This window comes from Gadus morhua, chromosome 4 (genome assembly GCF_902167405.1).
Source record: "Gadus morhua chromosome 4, gadMor3.0, whole genome shotgun sequence".
Taxonomy (NCBI): domain Eukaryota; kingdom Metazoa; phylum Chordata; class Actinopteri; order Gadiformes; family Gadidae; genus Gadus; species Gadus morhua.
The window spans coordinates 11,637,916-11,653,304 of record NC_044051.1 but is presented as its reverse complement, the minus strand read 5'-3'; the positions used below and the strand labels follow the sequence as shown (position 1 = coordinate 11,653,304).

Below are 15,389 nucleotides of genomic sequence, written 5' to 3'. Positions count from 1 at the left end.
GCGCATCCCTACTAGCCTTGACTTTAATTGTTAGATCTTTACTAGTTCGTAAACACTGCCCGTGAGCTCCATGGGTTCGCGGGATTCCCTCGCACAACTGGTGGCGGGGTTCCAACCATGTTAACAATGGATACGTCATTGCGATTTCCCAAAATGTCTGACATGCCAAACTTTTCGTGGTGGGGTTTTCGAACGAAACGTACAAAATAAGGCTGAAACCGTCTAGTCTAAACCAGCCACAGCTGCCCTTAATACAGACTTCTGGGTTTAACCCAAACAGAGTAACACAGATATGTTGAGTTTGTCATTATTATTATTTTTATTACATTTAGAATATAATAGAACAATCAATTAATAATCAATGAATGATATTTAATGAATCGATAGGTTCTCTCCCTAATCAAAAACATCAGAATACCACTGTTGTCATATACTTACCAAGTAGAATCCTTGTGGTGGAATTTCCATATGTGTAGACAAATTTCTTTACTCTTGGTTCTACAGTTCCGCAGTAGTATAGTCCCAGGTGAGTTTCACTGATGTTGTCAATCAGTAAATCATACGACGTCGTAGATATGTTCCATTTAAAATTATAATGTAAAGATTTGCTTTCATATTTGTTAACATTGGACGTCTTTTGCTTCACTTCAACTGTTTCCAATGCAAATGTGGGCTGATTTTCATGAGTACAATTTCTGAACCAGACGATATACACACCAGTTGAGGGTATACAGTCACAGTATAGAGTAACGTTTTCTCCTGGTCTCACAGTCAGCTCCAATACTGGGTTAGAGAGTACGTCCTGACAGGACACAACAGCACCTGAATGAAAAATATATTCAGAATATGAAGAAATACACAGCAACATGATACATGACAACCTATGAAGCTCTTATATGTTAAAACCCCACACACAAATTACGCAGTTTGTTGTTCAACATGATAATAGGCCTACGGTACAACACATGCAACTCATGTATTTTTTAAATATAAATAATGAAAATAATATTTTACCCAAGATAAGGCGTAGAAATATATGCATCCACTTCATGGTGATGATCCGTTGAGGAGTCAAGACATTTGATACCTTTCTGACACCCATTTGACTGAAGGCGGAAACCCTTTTGAATGAAGGCGGAATGAATAAAAATGACTTGTGATTGGTTGGCCTTGTGGAAAATGTTGCGGTTATTTCAATATGCGTATCAGGCGAGGTGATACGACCTGAGTTTCGTTACATTTCCATATTAGATTAAACTTTTTTTTTTTTTTTTTTTATTGTCAAGGGTGCACACACAGAAATTTCAGTTGGCATCAAACAAGATAGAGAAAGCTTCTTTTATTTTACATTACAATACAAATATAAATAAAAATATGGCAGAAAACATGTTAACATTTTTGTTTGGTAATTATTCAACAATATTTTGTCTAGCATTAAGTTTTCTTAATAACCAATGATACAGAAATCTTGTTTTAGTATTAATTGAATTCATTTTTCCATCCACAACCATCTGACAAACCATGTTTTCATATATTAATAGCATTTGGCGGCATCATAGGGAATCAAACCTAACTTTTGGCAAGATGAAAACCTGGGATAAATAAGTGGCTCATGAACTGGCTGACACATTGCAGTAAACCATGGATCCTAAGTGTCATACATTCTTAAAATAAATTAAGGCATTTCTAAATTCACAAGAACCCTTTGTCCATGGTTAGTTGTATCTCTTTTTCATCTCTCCTATGTGGTTTAACTGAGTATGGGTATGAACTCAATATTTTTTCTGTTCTTATTCATCTGTCTGTGTGCATACACTTCACTTTTTGTTCATACGTGTGTGTGTGTGTGTGTGTGTGTGTGTGTGTGTGTGTGTGTGTGTGTGTGTGTGTGTGTGTGTGTGTGTGTGTGTGTGTGTGTGTGTGTGTGTGTGTGTGTGTGTGTGTGTGTGTGTGTTTTCTGATGGTGGTATAGCTTCTGCCTGTTTATAGGAAGCATTGCTGGTTGGACGGCGTGCAGACACCACAACTCTTTCCACTGGCTGACATTGATGGTAGAGTTTCATTTTGGGGTTTCTGGGTTAACGCCTTTAGAAGCATGCAATAACAAACAACAGAAGCTCTGATAGTCTTATGCTGCTACTGTTAAGTGCTCTTCAATTACGACTTATGACCAGTATGCTCCTCAACTGGTCTCACAGAGTGACAAAACACCAGTGCCAAAGACTCCGAGCAGTTGCTAAATCCATATCCCTTTTTTGTAGATGATCATCAGTCGCCTTAAACCTACCAGGTTCCTGGACCCACAACTTATTCATTAATGGTCAACATTAATGCTGTCTCTAGTTTATTACGTTTTGATGTTCAGATGCTATTTTGCCCAAAGTATCTCTTATTGCCCTGTAATTGTCATTAGGAGCTTTTGTGGAGTCGGCCCTACAACTCCATCTAGCGCTGAACAGGATTTTAGAGTCTGGCTTATGAAATTGGCGCTGTTATGAATATTGTGTTCCAGCAAGGGGTTGAGGCGCTGGTAAATGTAAACAGAGTCTACAGACGTTATTAAAAAGAGTCAACCTCCTCACAGCAATTATCAATTTAACGAATGTGCCCCATGGATTGATGGATTTAATAGGCAAAATATAACCTGAAAACACGTCAACATCCTGCATCACACTTTTCTTTTGCTGAGTCAAACAAAAATATGAAACACATTATTATCTCTCGGTCGTCCTCAGATGAGCTTCCATCGGAGTCTCCAATCCTCTCGGTTCTCCATACACCCGGCCAGCTCCGAAGAACTTTCAGCTCCCGCATCTTTCTTAAGCACGTCCACGTACGTTAGCGCGGAACGTCCTCGCGATCGATGCCCGCGCGTTGGTTCCCACAGGACCAGCCTGCTGGCCGGGAGCTCCCGATGTCTGTGGCAGTGGCCGGCCAGCTTCATCCTCCTGGATGCTACCTTCTGGTTGAGCCTCGGCAGCCGCCCGTACAGATCCTTGTTGGTAATGTGGGCATTCTGGTCTACATTCAGCACTGCTCGTAGCATCCTGGTGTAGCACCCATCCAAGGACTTCTGCAGGGTGGGCGTCAGGGTCCAGCTTTCGCAGCCATACAGGAGGACGGACTCCACGGTGGCATGAAATAGGCTCAGCTTTATGCGACGGGGAAGATTTGAGCGCCACACGCTTGACATAACATTCAGGGCCCTCCACGCCATTGCCTTCCTGATCTTAAGGTCTTGTTCTGTGGAGTTTACCCAGGAACCCAGGTATTTTAAATCATTGACCTCTTGCAAAGAGCTGCCTTCTGATGTTGTAATCGGCAGATGGTCTGTGCAGATGTTATAGGTGATGACCTTAGTCTTCTTTATGTTCAGTTTGAGGCCAACCTTAGCACATTCCACCTCTACTCTGTTCAGGAGTTCCTGTGCCTGCTCCACGCGGTCAGACACCAGGCAGATGTCATCTGCGTAGTCTAGGTCTGCCAGGGCTACAGCAGGGCTTCTTCTAGACTTCCTTGGTGTGATTGTGAAGCCCAGCTCCTGCTCCCGCCCGTTGATGGCTTTCCTGAGCGCGTAGTCAAGGGCTATGATAAAGAGGAAGGGGGCAAGAGTGTCCCCCTGCTGCACCCCTGCCAGGATGTCGAACTCCTCGCTGATGCCATCTGGGGTTACCACCTTGGCTCTTGTGCCCTTGTACATGGCCTCTGTGGCCCGGAGTAGATTCGGGGGGACCCCGTAAGCTTTAAGGATTTTCAGCATCATGCTTCTGTTTATTGAGTCAAATGCTTTTTTGAAGTCAATGAAACATAGCACCGCTGTCAAGTTGTTCCTCTTCACTTCCTCAATGATTCTCCTTAAGGCCAGGATCTGGCCTACGGTGGTCCTTCCCTTTCTGAAGCCATTTTGGTTGTGCCTCAGGTGTGGGTCAATGGCGTCCCTAATCCGGTTTAGTATCATGCGGTTGTACATCTTCACTATGACACAGGTCAGGCTAATGCCACGATAATTGTCCGGCTTAGCCAGATCTCCAGACTTGGGCACCGGGATGATATTAGGGAGGGACCATATATCGGGTTTGATGTTTTCTATCAGAGCCTGGTTGCAGATCTCCAGTATGATGTTATCGAGATCGCAGTGTTTAGGGACCTCTGGGGGTATACCGTCCGGCCCAGCACTTTTTCCTTGCTTCAGGGTGGACTTCACTGTGGCAAACTCCGTAGCTGTAAAGGGGCCATCGTCAATGTTGAGGTTTGTGAGGACTGCAGGTATCTCTTCCTCAGCTCCGTCCACTGTTGGGTGGGTGCCTAGGAGATCCCGGAAGTGGGTGAACCAGGAGGTCACTCTCTCCTCTGGGCTGCAGCCTGCTAGCTGTCCCTCTCTCGTCTTCTTGCGCCCACTCATCTCGTTTATGACCTTCCATGACTCCTTGTATCTCTGTTTGCCATGTTCTGCCTTCACCTTCTTCACCTTCTCCATCAATTCTTCCCATTTGATCCTGTCGTAGGTGCTGAACAGCTGCTGTTTGGCGCTGTTCAGCTCCTCCCGACTCTCTGCGGTCCCCTCTCTCTCAAAGCTTCTGCGTGCCTCTTCCACCAGTGTCCGCGCTCGCACAACCTCCGGGTGTTTGGACCTAGGAGAGGCTCTATGTCTCCCCTTTGTTGGCACCCATTTCCTGGTTGCCTCTTCGTTGGCGGATAGGAACCGCTCGTAGGCCGTTGGCTCCCCTTCCTCGGCCAGATGTAGGCGGGCTCTCACCTCCGCTGTGTATTTGGCCTGGAGTTCAGGGCTTCCCGCGAAGGCCTCCCAGTCGGGCCGGGCTCTCGGGGCGCTCTTGGGGACCCTTAGGCTCAGGCGCAGCCTCGTGGCGACCACACGGTGATCGGAGCCTACAGAATCGAACGTGCTGTAGGACTCTGCATTTAGGATGGACTTCCTCCACTTCCTCCTTACCAGTATGTAGTCCAGCTGACGTCGCATACTGCTGGCTCGGTCCTGGAATGTCCATCTCTTGCCCATTCTCTTACGGAACAAGGTGTTGGCGGCCAGTAGTTCATTTTCCGTAAGAAGGGCAGCTGGATGTTCTCCGTTGCGGTTGGTATTGGTGTGGTACGTGAACGGTGCGTCTTCCGGTCCGAGTCTCGCGTTGAAGTCCCCCAGGATTATGAGGAAGTTGTGAGCTGGCACATGGTGGATCGCTGTTCTTAGGTCATCGTAGAACTTTTCCACTTCCTCGATCGGTGCTACGTTGGTGGGAGAGTATACACTCATGACCGTTGTTACTGGGTTCCCCTCGAAATCGGCACTAAGGATCCTGTTGGTGTGCGAGTGCACCCTACGGAGGGCCTTTCGTGCTCGGGGGCTCACCATAAGTCCCACGCCACCCGTTGCTGCCTGGGCATCATTACGCCATGCAGATGAGGTGATGAACGTGCGTCCCCCCACTCTGTGTGTACTCTCCTATGCTCCTGGACTGCCAGGATCTCCACTCCCCTATCCTCGGCACAGTGCGCTAGTTCTTCCAACCTCGCCTCTTCCCTCACTGTGTTTGCGTTGTAGGTTGCCATAATAAGTGGCCTTCTACAGCGCAAGAGTGCATTGGACATTGGGCTGTGGTCAGACTGAACCCTCCCTCCCCGTTGGAGAGGGTTTGGGGTCCAGTCGTCATAGTGTCCCCCCGGAGGAGGACCAGCACCACCGTCCGCTGCGTGGCTCCTGCGGACTCCCGCCGCTGGAAGTATAGGATTATCGATGTCTTGTGTCTCCATGGAAGCTATACATTGCGCATTATTAAAGACTGTGGGGCGCAGCTCCTCACAGCCCTACTCTGGCCGTTTCAGGCTTAATGCCTTCGTCCGCCCTTGCTGCACACCTTCAGGTGGTATACGGTGCGGAGCCAGGCGCGAGCAACGCCTGTGGTTTTTGTTCGGAGTGACCTTCTCCTAGATGGGTGGCCTACCATGGCAGAGCCCCATCTGCTCACTATTTACCCATAGCTGGGACAGTGGTTGACAGGTGCCAGGGCGTGTCCGCATGCTGGCGAGCCTGCACACCGTGTCACTGGGGCCCACTGCTGCTCCGAGATCTCCACCAGTTTAGCCTGGAACCGCAAGGTACCAGTTACCGTGTGTGGCCACGAGGAGGCACTGTAGGAGTCTTGGCGGTAGAGAGGCTGTGTATCAGCAGGAGGAGACTTACGCACTCGGCTCCTCTTTTCACCCCCTGCAAAGAGGGCTAGCCGACGGCAGTAGCTGAAAGCAGAGAGTAGCAAGCAGGGGCAGCATACAGCATGCACTAACTACAAGCACTACTACTCCAGTACTACTGCACTGACGCATCATACACGCCCTGTGCAAGCACTCACGCACATTATGCCACATTATTTGGACTTTATTTATTCATTCATACATTTGATCAAAAATGCAATTTGTGAAAAAAACAAACATGTGTGTTTGTGTCTGCGACGGTGTGTTTTTGTGTTGTTGTTGGGGAGTCTATGTGTGTGCGTTGGGCTGTATGCTTTTTTTGTGGGAGGAACCCTAACCAAACCGCCTCTCAAAGCCCACTCGTACTGCGGGCGGAGAAGCTCTGAGATCATTTGTGATGTGGAGTTTTCAACACAGCATAAACTGGAAGAGGAAGTAGAGGAACAAAGAGAGGAGGGATTTATTCTTTATGTAAATAATATATGTATGCATGAATATGAATAAATAAATAAAAACTGGCCATTAGTTTTATATATAACTAAACTATATATTCTCCGTCCTCCTGACAGCACAAAGATGAGGTCATATTGAGGAAGTAGAGCCCTGTATTGGTATTAAAGACTTGGTCATGGTCACATCCTGTTAGTATTGATGGCTGAGTAGGTGCTGAACTCAGAGGGTTGGACTCTCTTCTTTTTAGGTCTCTGAGAACGTAGAGGGATATCCAGTGTAGCGTAACAAAGGCCAACTTCATCCTGAGAGAGAGATGTAACCATCAATACCACTGATACATCATTACCCTACTTTACTCTCTGCTACACCATTACATCATCAACATACTGTATACTCTACTGTAACCTTACGTCTTCAACATAATGTACACTTTGATAAACCATTACATCATGAACACGCATCATAGTATTACATTATCAACATAATAGTTGGTTTCCCTTCTCAAATCAAACTATTGAACACTGCTAAAGTGTGTCCCTTGTTAGACCCTTATGAGGCGACTCTACAAGAAGAAGCTACTTCCTGTAGAGCACTTCTCTTCCTGCGTCTAATAACACCTGACTATCACTGAACATTGGGTCCATTGATGTTCATTAAGCCTTCAGTAAACATCTTTGTACAGCGCTCCACCACAACCTGTAAATGTACTCCATACTGTCCTCTACCATTACATCACAAATGTACCTAAGTATATGAACTATACGTTACCTGGTTCCTGATTGATGTTACATCTCTACTGCTGGGTGTTGTCTGAGCAACATGGAGGTCTTCATCTTAAAGAAACACAAACAGTCATCATAAGGCCACAAAACCAGCAAAGGGAGAGAGTTGCTGCTTCTACGGAAGACAATATGTAGCGTAGGTGTTCTCAAGATACAGAAGAGGCCAGTTAACAGAGATGTATACACTACCTTTCCTTCTGCAGCGGAGGTAGACGACCAAGGATGAGAGGAGGGAGAGGAGAAGAGCAGAGGACGGACATAGGATGACCAGAAGCATCCAGCACTGTCCACAGCCTGGAGCAGCAGAGTCCCCAACACCTGCAGGAAAGGCATCAAATATATATATATATAAATATATATTTTCGGAGACTAAATGAAATAAAAACACAACCTTCTTACAATCTACTGCTGTATTGTCATCACAGATAACTAAACGTACATTTAGAATGTAATAGAACAGTCAATTAATCAATCAATCAATGAGGCATATTTAATGAATCGATAGGTTCTCTCCATCATCAAAAACAAAATCATCCAAATACCACTAATGTCATACTTACCAAGTAAAATCCTTGTGGTTGAATTTCCATATGTGTAGACAAATTTGATTAATCCTGTATCCAGAGGAAGATTTTCTCGAGTTCCGCAGTAGTATAGTCCCAGGTGAGTTTCACTGATGCTGTTAATCAGTAAATCATACGAGCTCGTAGATATGTTCCATTTAAAATTATAATGTAAATATTTTCTTTCATATGAGTAATGATTTCCGTTTTTGGATTGGCTTCAACGGTTTCCAATACAAATGTTGGCTGATTTTCATGAGAACAATTTCTGAACCAAATGATATAAACACCAGTTGAGGAATTACAGTCACAGTATAGAGTAACGTTTCTCCTGGTCTCACAATCAGCTCCAATACTGGGTCAGAGAGTACGTCCTGACAGGACACAACAGCACCTGAATGAAAAATATATTCAGAATATGAAGAAACACACAGGAACATGATACATGACAACATATGAAGTCCTGTGGAGCTAAAACCCCACATACAAATTACACAGTTTGTTGTTCAACAACAAATATGTTGTAGCCTACGCTACAACGTATACAACTCATGTATTTTTAAAATAGAAATAATAAAAATATTACTTTACCCAAGATAACGCGTAGAAATATATGCATCCATTTCATGGTGATGATCCGTTGAGGAGTAAAGACATTTGATACCTTTCTGACGACCATTAGACTGAAGGCGGAAAGATGAAAAAGAACTTGTGATTGGCTGACATTGCGGAAAATGTTGTGGTTATTTCTCTCAGCGTACCAGGAGAGGTTTGATTGTCAGAACACGATTTCCTGGGCTGAGACGATTTTATGTTCAATCTATCATTAGATTAAACACAACATTAATTTGAATTTAAATATACACAAAAATATATTCTTACAGTTGGGGGCCAAAGAGGGAATCAAACCCCTACACTAAGTCAGTTTTGGCAAGGTGGGAAACTGGAATTAACATTGTGGTGGCTCACTAACTACAGGCTGAAACATTGCGGTAAATGCTTGATCCTTAGTGTGAAAATGTATTCACCCATACTGTCCAATTGAGTGTGTGCATCAACACTACATTTTGTCTTTTCTTGTTCATGTTAATGTGCATACAAATGTCTGTGGTTATATATGTGTGTGTGTGTGTGTGTGTGTGTGTGTGTGTGTGTGTGTGTGTGTGTGTGTGTGTGTGTGTGTGTGTGTGTGTGTGTGTGTGTGTGTGTGTGTGTGTGTGTGTGTGTGTGTGTGTGTGTGTGTGTGTGTCTGTGTGTCTGTGTGTGTGTGTGTGCGCTTTGCCAGTTGGACTGTGTGCAGAAACCACAAATGTTTCCACTGGCTGTTGTTGGTAGTAGAGTTTGATTTTGGGATTTCTGGGTAAAAGCCTGCAGAAGAAGCCAAACAAACAACTCTCTGTTCTTCCTGTGTGATATTCAGATAACCATCCAAGACCCCTTTTCTTCTGTTTGCCATAAAGCATCGAACGGACCTTGACCAACCAGCTTCTGGTGAAAGATAAATCATCAGAAGCTTAGGATAAACATTGATTGAACAGAAGAACATTTCAATGTAAAGAGATGTGACATTTGACTGCTAGTTTGAGATATGTATGAGAGGCTGCGATAGTTACCATATAGAATGTTTGTTGAAACAGAGAAAGGCAAGTCTTGTCCTATTTGAGATTTTTGATTTGATTGAATTCTGGGGTGTTATTATCATTAGTGTTGGTATTATTATTAGTAGGAGTGTCATCATTCATATCAGTTAAAAACAAAACATAAGTCGTAGTTTGCTGTGACAGATAAAATCTTTCTTTTGCTTCAAATGGCCCGTACTTTACCACCAGGTGTGTCTGTGAATGGTCATTTCAACTGGTTTCAAAAACTGCCCTGCCCTATGACTTAGTGCGAGTGTCCACCTATATGTATGCTGGATCGATCAGTCTATCCAGCAAACATCCTGACCTCTAGTGGTAAGAGGTAGTTTTACAATGGCCTTACAGACACACTCAGGGCCTGATGCTGTGTGGGGCTTGTAAGAACATCAGAACATCAGAACATCAGAACATCAGAAAAAAAAAAGTTAGAACATCATCGCCCCTTCTTGGTCAAAAAAGTGCCTAAACTTGGAAAGTGGTATTTTGTGAAATCTAGTTGCACCATGCCTTAAGGATTGTGCCTCAAATCATGTAAAAGAGAAAAAGAAGAAGATTGATTTTCCTTACTTTCCCAAAGAGCGAAGCACAGAAGAGGAAGAGATTTGTGGCTTCAGGCTATCCGCAGAGAGAGTTAGTGTTATGACACCTCTGGCCTTTGGGTGTGGTTTGTTCGTCCATCTTGAAGTAGACAGACTGAAAAGACACCCACCACTTTCTTTTGATAGAAATCAATATTTTTTCGTAATATAGAAATAACGAGTAAGTATTCGTGCTTGGCCCGTAGCCTTATTGAGTTATTCTGGTGATCGTATTCTATTGTTCTGGCTCTCATGCCATCCCTGTGTCCAGTCCGACTACCAGCACGTGTACTATAGCCCATGTAGCGAAAGAGAGAATTAACCTTCCTGGATTGTGGCTTCAATACTTCCTGGGTCCAATCAGGAACCAAAGATGCCTGTGGGGAAAAAAGATGAAAAGAAGACAAACCCACAAACACAAGCACCACTCGCAACCCAAGGCACGTGAGAGTTGATCACGCTCTGTTACCAAGTTCTCCATGACGAGCATTTCGGTCCGGACGATAACACGATCCAGCCCTTATCAGGGACTTTGAGCGCCTCCATCCGGCCCGGGTTCCAGGAGCGTCGACAGCTGAGGTGCAACCATGGGAACAAGCTAAACAACAACTAATATCAACTGAGACTGTCTTAGATTCTGCCCGACCCAGAAAGCCTTGAGCTCTTTTCAAAAAAGCTCACTGACCAGAGCCCTGCCAGAACACGTGTTCCTCTTGGAGTTGCAATTCAAAGATGGAGATAGTGTAGAGCACAGAAAACAATAAATCTATTGCAAACATACACATCATCATCGCTTGACGTTGTTGAAATAGAATCGTTGTCTTAATCTCAAACTTTGTTGCGTTCGGCTCGGCTTGCACTGATATTTGTTCAGTGCCCTCAACATGGCAACCCGCGTGAGTTTGGGGTCTGGGGAGGAGGGAGGGGGCAGAGACAACTTTCTCCAATTTTGTGAATTTCAACTAAGTTACCCAATTTACACGCTGTTTAAAGATGACATAATGTAGCTTTAAGTAATCATAGCAAGATAACAAAAAATCCTTCATCTGGTTCAAAGGATTATGAATTAGAGCTGTATTGACTTACATTGACTATTGTTATTGGTTTGCATGCTTGTGTTTTTGCAAAGTTGCAAAGTCCCAAAAGCAAATAAATTGAATATTCTGCAAGTATTCAACAAATGTAAACAATAAAATAAATTAACACTGATACACATTCCCTAGGTGCTTCAAAACCCTTGTCCTATGTTTTATCACAACTTGTGGATGGGCGCATTTTATCCATGAGAAACCTTGTAGTTCCAAAGTTGCATAATGCAAGTTTAATGTTTCTGCCAGTGCCTACGTATGTATATATGGATATTGTTTGATATATTTTGGGCCTAGTGTAAGAAAAAGAGATTGATTAAGATGAAAATAGCAATAACTTAGCACCAACTTTTTTCGATATCTTGACTCTGTACCAACTCCAGCCGCTAAAGAGCCCAGAGTTGATCAGACAACACCTGACTCAAGAAAGAAAACACAGGAAATCAGGTTCAAGAACCGCTTCTACCAGTTGCTAATTTTAACCTCCTTAACTTCCTGGTGTTTGTTTTTTTAACTTCATACATGTGAGAACCATCCATGGTTAGAAGTTATAACTACGTATACTGACACGAGTGAATTCAGACAATCGCTTCATCAAAACAGAATCCTGCAGGGGCATCAGCTTTCTTTAATGTGGAACCGAGGCAGATGGAGAAATATCAAACTGTCTCTTTCAAGATGAAGATGGCCTGTGTTCCACGACACTGGATATGCCTCTACCTTCACAGAGACCTAAAGTGTTGTGAGTCCAACCCTCAGAACTGACATCAATACTAAGAGGATGTGAGGAAGGCGGAGCTCCGACCAACCACCCAATGGTTGTTCTCGGCCTGCCCACACCTCAATGAAAAAAGGATTGAACACGCTAACAATAAACTGATGAGAATCAAACAGGAAAACCACGATAGCATCCTGTACCTGATCAACGCAAACCTCTGGTCTCATGTTGTAGTCAGAGCAACATGATCTTGATTGAGAAGTTTTAATAAATTGTCAAACGGGTATGTTTTCCTTCTTAGGGTTTTATTCACTAATTTATGAACATACAGTATTCATATATATTGCGATTCTGTAATGTACCTCTAAAAGAACAACCCATTCTTTTTACTGACTCTTATTAAGAAGGAGAGCTTTAAAAAAAACTGAAATTGAATACTCTTTGGACTTTAATTCTTTCACAAATAAAAGTACAAGACTGGTTACTCTAGGTATACAATGAAATACAAATACATGCTGTGCATTGATTGCAATAATACTGTTCACTAAATAAGGTATCAAAATGATAAGAACCACAAGGTCATTTCAATATATACAAAGATGTGTGTGCGTGCATGCGTGTGTGTTTGTTTGTGTGACTTTCTGTTTTTATGCGGGTGTGACGTGAGTGTGAGAGTGGGCTGTATGTGTTGTGGTGGGAGGAACCATAACCAATACGCCTCTCAAAGCTGACTCGTACTGCGGGCTAAGAAGCTGTGAGATCCTTTGTGCTGTGGAGTTTCCAACACAGCATAAAACACACGGCTGTATTTTTCATCCTGCGTGTGAGAGACAGACACAACGTGACATTAGGACAGTACAACTACTGAGCACACTTCTCAATAGAACAGGGTGTTAACATCATTTAATGTAAGTGGTGTACTATCACATACCTCATCTTGCAGTGTTAAAGGTCTGGTTCCCTGAGAGATGCCAGGGTGTTTTCCGGCACAAACTGAAACAGAAACTGAGTTAGAATAAAAGAGAGAGCACAATCAAATGAAGTGCAGAAAGACTTCCAGTGAATAAAAGCACATGAAGTCCTACCCATGTGACTGCAGAGGAAGTAGAGGAACAGAGAGAGGAGAGCGGAGGAGGGACACAGATGACCAGCAGCATCCAGCACTGTCCACAGCCTGGAGCAGCAGGGTCTACAGCACCGGCATCTAAAGGGATATCTAAGGACACATAATGTTGTTCAAATTCAGCTGTGCTAGTTCTTACCTTTCTACAATCTTGGTTCATAGAAGTTAAGTTTGTTCGACCATTGTTCAGGATATAACTCCTGAATGCTCCTGCCCACTAGGTGACTATTAAAGATGGGAAGGACTTTGGCAGTACACACTATACGACCGGTCTTGACAATCAGTGGTGGTCTACGCTATCGGGTCATTTGTTTCCTCCCGTTGTCTGTTCCCACCATCATCGCCGATTTCAGTCTCAGCCCCCTCTACACGACGCAGTCAGGCCCGATAATACTAAACTGGTTTGAAAAGACTTTGCCCTCCTACCCCTAAGGGGGGCAGCACATTTACGTGTCTTAGACCCCGCACACTAAACAACCATCAGAGCCGACCTCAGCCCTGGTCGCTCCCCCCCCTCCCCGTCGGTGAACTCATTATCGTGGGTAAGTCACCTCGTGGGAAAGGGCCTAAAGCTTTGGTTGAAGAATGCTGGCTGATTTATTTTAAAGTTTTCATGAATTATTACATTTTAATATTGGATATAATAGAGGAACATTTTAATTAATTAAACAATACAATAATGAATCAATGCACTCTCTAGCCTCTACAATTGTTCTGATCTTTATCTTAAAAGTGCAGGATGATCGTAGGGATTGTAAATGTAATTGTAATGGCGAGATGGTAGCGGCACAAATGCTTCCAATCAGCACATCCTGCCCATCATTAAAAAGTGCTTGACTTGGAACACATTTGCATAAGATCCCGACAAATGATAATATATTGAATTCATATTAATGAATTTGACAACAAAAATAGTCAACTTACCAAACAAAATCCTTGTGATTATTTTACCATATGTGTAGATAGATTCTTTCTTGTTTCCTTTTTCCCCGTTCAGTTCTTCAGTTCCACAGTAGTAGAGACCAAGGTGAGAATCAGTAATGTTCTGAATCAGTAAGTCGTATGAGTTTGACGAAGCGTTCAACATCATATTTAAATGGGAAAAGTTTCTTCCATTCTCTTCATATTCAAAAATGCCATTATCTCTGTCCTTCCAATTCAGAGATAGTGTTGGCTGATTTTCATGAGAACAGTTCCTGAACCAAACAAGATTTTCATTAGTTGTGAGTTTACAGTCACAGTATAGAGTAATGTTTTGTCCTGGTCTAACGGTCAGCTCCACTACTGGGTTAGAGAGTACGTCCTGACTGGACACAACAGCACCTGAATGAAAAATACTTTCAATTATTATTAAGATCAAATGTGCAGCAACATGGAGGAACATATGATGATATATAAATGTGATTTTAAAACACAAATACCCATCATACCTTACACAGGACATCATATACAACTCTTGCATTATTGAAATAGAAATTTTAACGTAAATATTTTACCCAAGATGACGGGAAGAAAGACATACGTCCAGCTCAACATGATGATCTGTGGAGGAGTGAAGACATTTGATACTTTCATCACACCCATTTGACTGAAGGCGGAAGGATTAAAAATGACTTGTGATTGGTTGGCCTTATGGAAAATGTTGCGGTTATTTCTATATGCGTATCAGGCGAGGTGATACGACCTGAGTTTTGTTACATTTCCATGTTAGATTAAACTTTTTTTTTTTTTTTCCTTTTATTGTCAAGGGTGCACACACAGAAATTTGGCATCAAACAAGATAGAGAAAGCTTCTTTTATTTTACATTACAATACAAATATAAATAAAAGCATGGCAGAAAACATGTTAACATTTTTGTCTGGTAATTATTCAACAATATTTTGTCTAGCATTAAGTTTTCTTAATAACCAATGATACAGAAATCCTTTTTTTTTGTATTAATTGAATTCATTTTTTCATCCACAACCATCTGACAAACCATGTTTTCATATATTAATAGCATTTGGCGGCATCATAGGGAATCAAACCTAACTTTAGGCAAGGTGAAAACCTGGGATAAATAAGTGGCTCATGAACTGGCTGACACATTGCAGTAAAACATGGATCCTAAGTGTCATACATTCTTAAAATAAATTAAGGCATTTGTAAATTCACAGGAACCCTTCGTCCATGGTTAGTTGTATCTCTTCTTCATCTCTCCTATGTGGTTCAACTGAGTTTGGGTATGAACTCAATATTT

At 42.9% G+C, this 15,389-nt stretch overlaps 1 protein-coding gene and 2 long non-coding RNA genes across 4 annotated transcripts; all 3 read right to left on the bottom strand.

Moving 5' to 3' along the window:
- LOC115541674 (uncharacterized) overlaps positions 1–15,389 on the bottom strand; it is a 49,327-nt gene that overhangs the window by 15,573 nt on the left and 18,365 nt on the right.
- Positions 730–1,125, bottom strand: LOC115541686 (uncharacterized). The gene is made up of 2 exons (XR_003976418.1): positions 1,015–1,125; positions 730–822 (listed from the first exon to the last, which is right to left on the bottom strand). It is a non-coding gene; the product is annotated as an uncharacterized LOC115541686 (long non-coding RNA).
- Positions 6,465–8,763, bottom strand: LOC115541684 (uncharacterized). 3 transcript variants are annotated; one of them, XR_003976415.1, is made up of 6 exons: positions 8,594–8,756; positions 8,308–8,396; positions 8,000–8,118; positions 7,629–7,757; positions 7,426–7,490; positions 6,465–6,959 (listed from the first exon to the last, which is right to left on the bottom strand). It is a non-coding gene; the product is annotated as an uncharacterized LOC115541684 (long non-coding RNA). The 3 variants fall into 3 exon arrangements; XR_003976416.1 differs by having other exon boundaries at positions 8,344–8,396; positions 8,594–8,748; XR_003976414.1 differs by having other exon boundaries at positions 8,000–8,396; positions 8,594–8,763.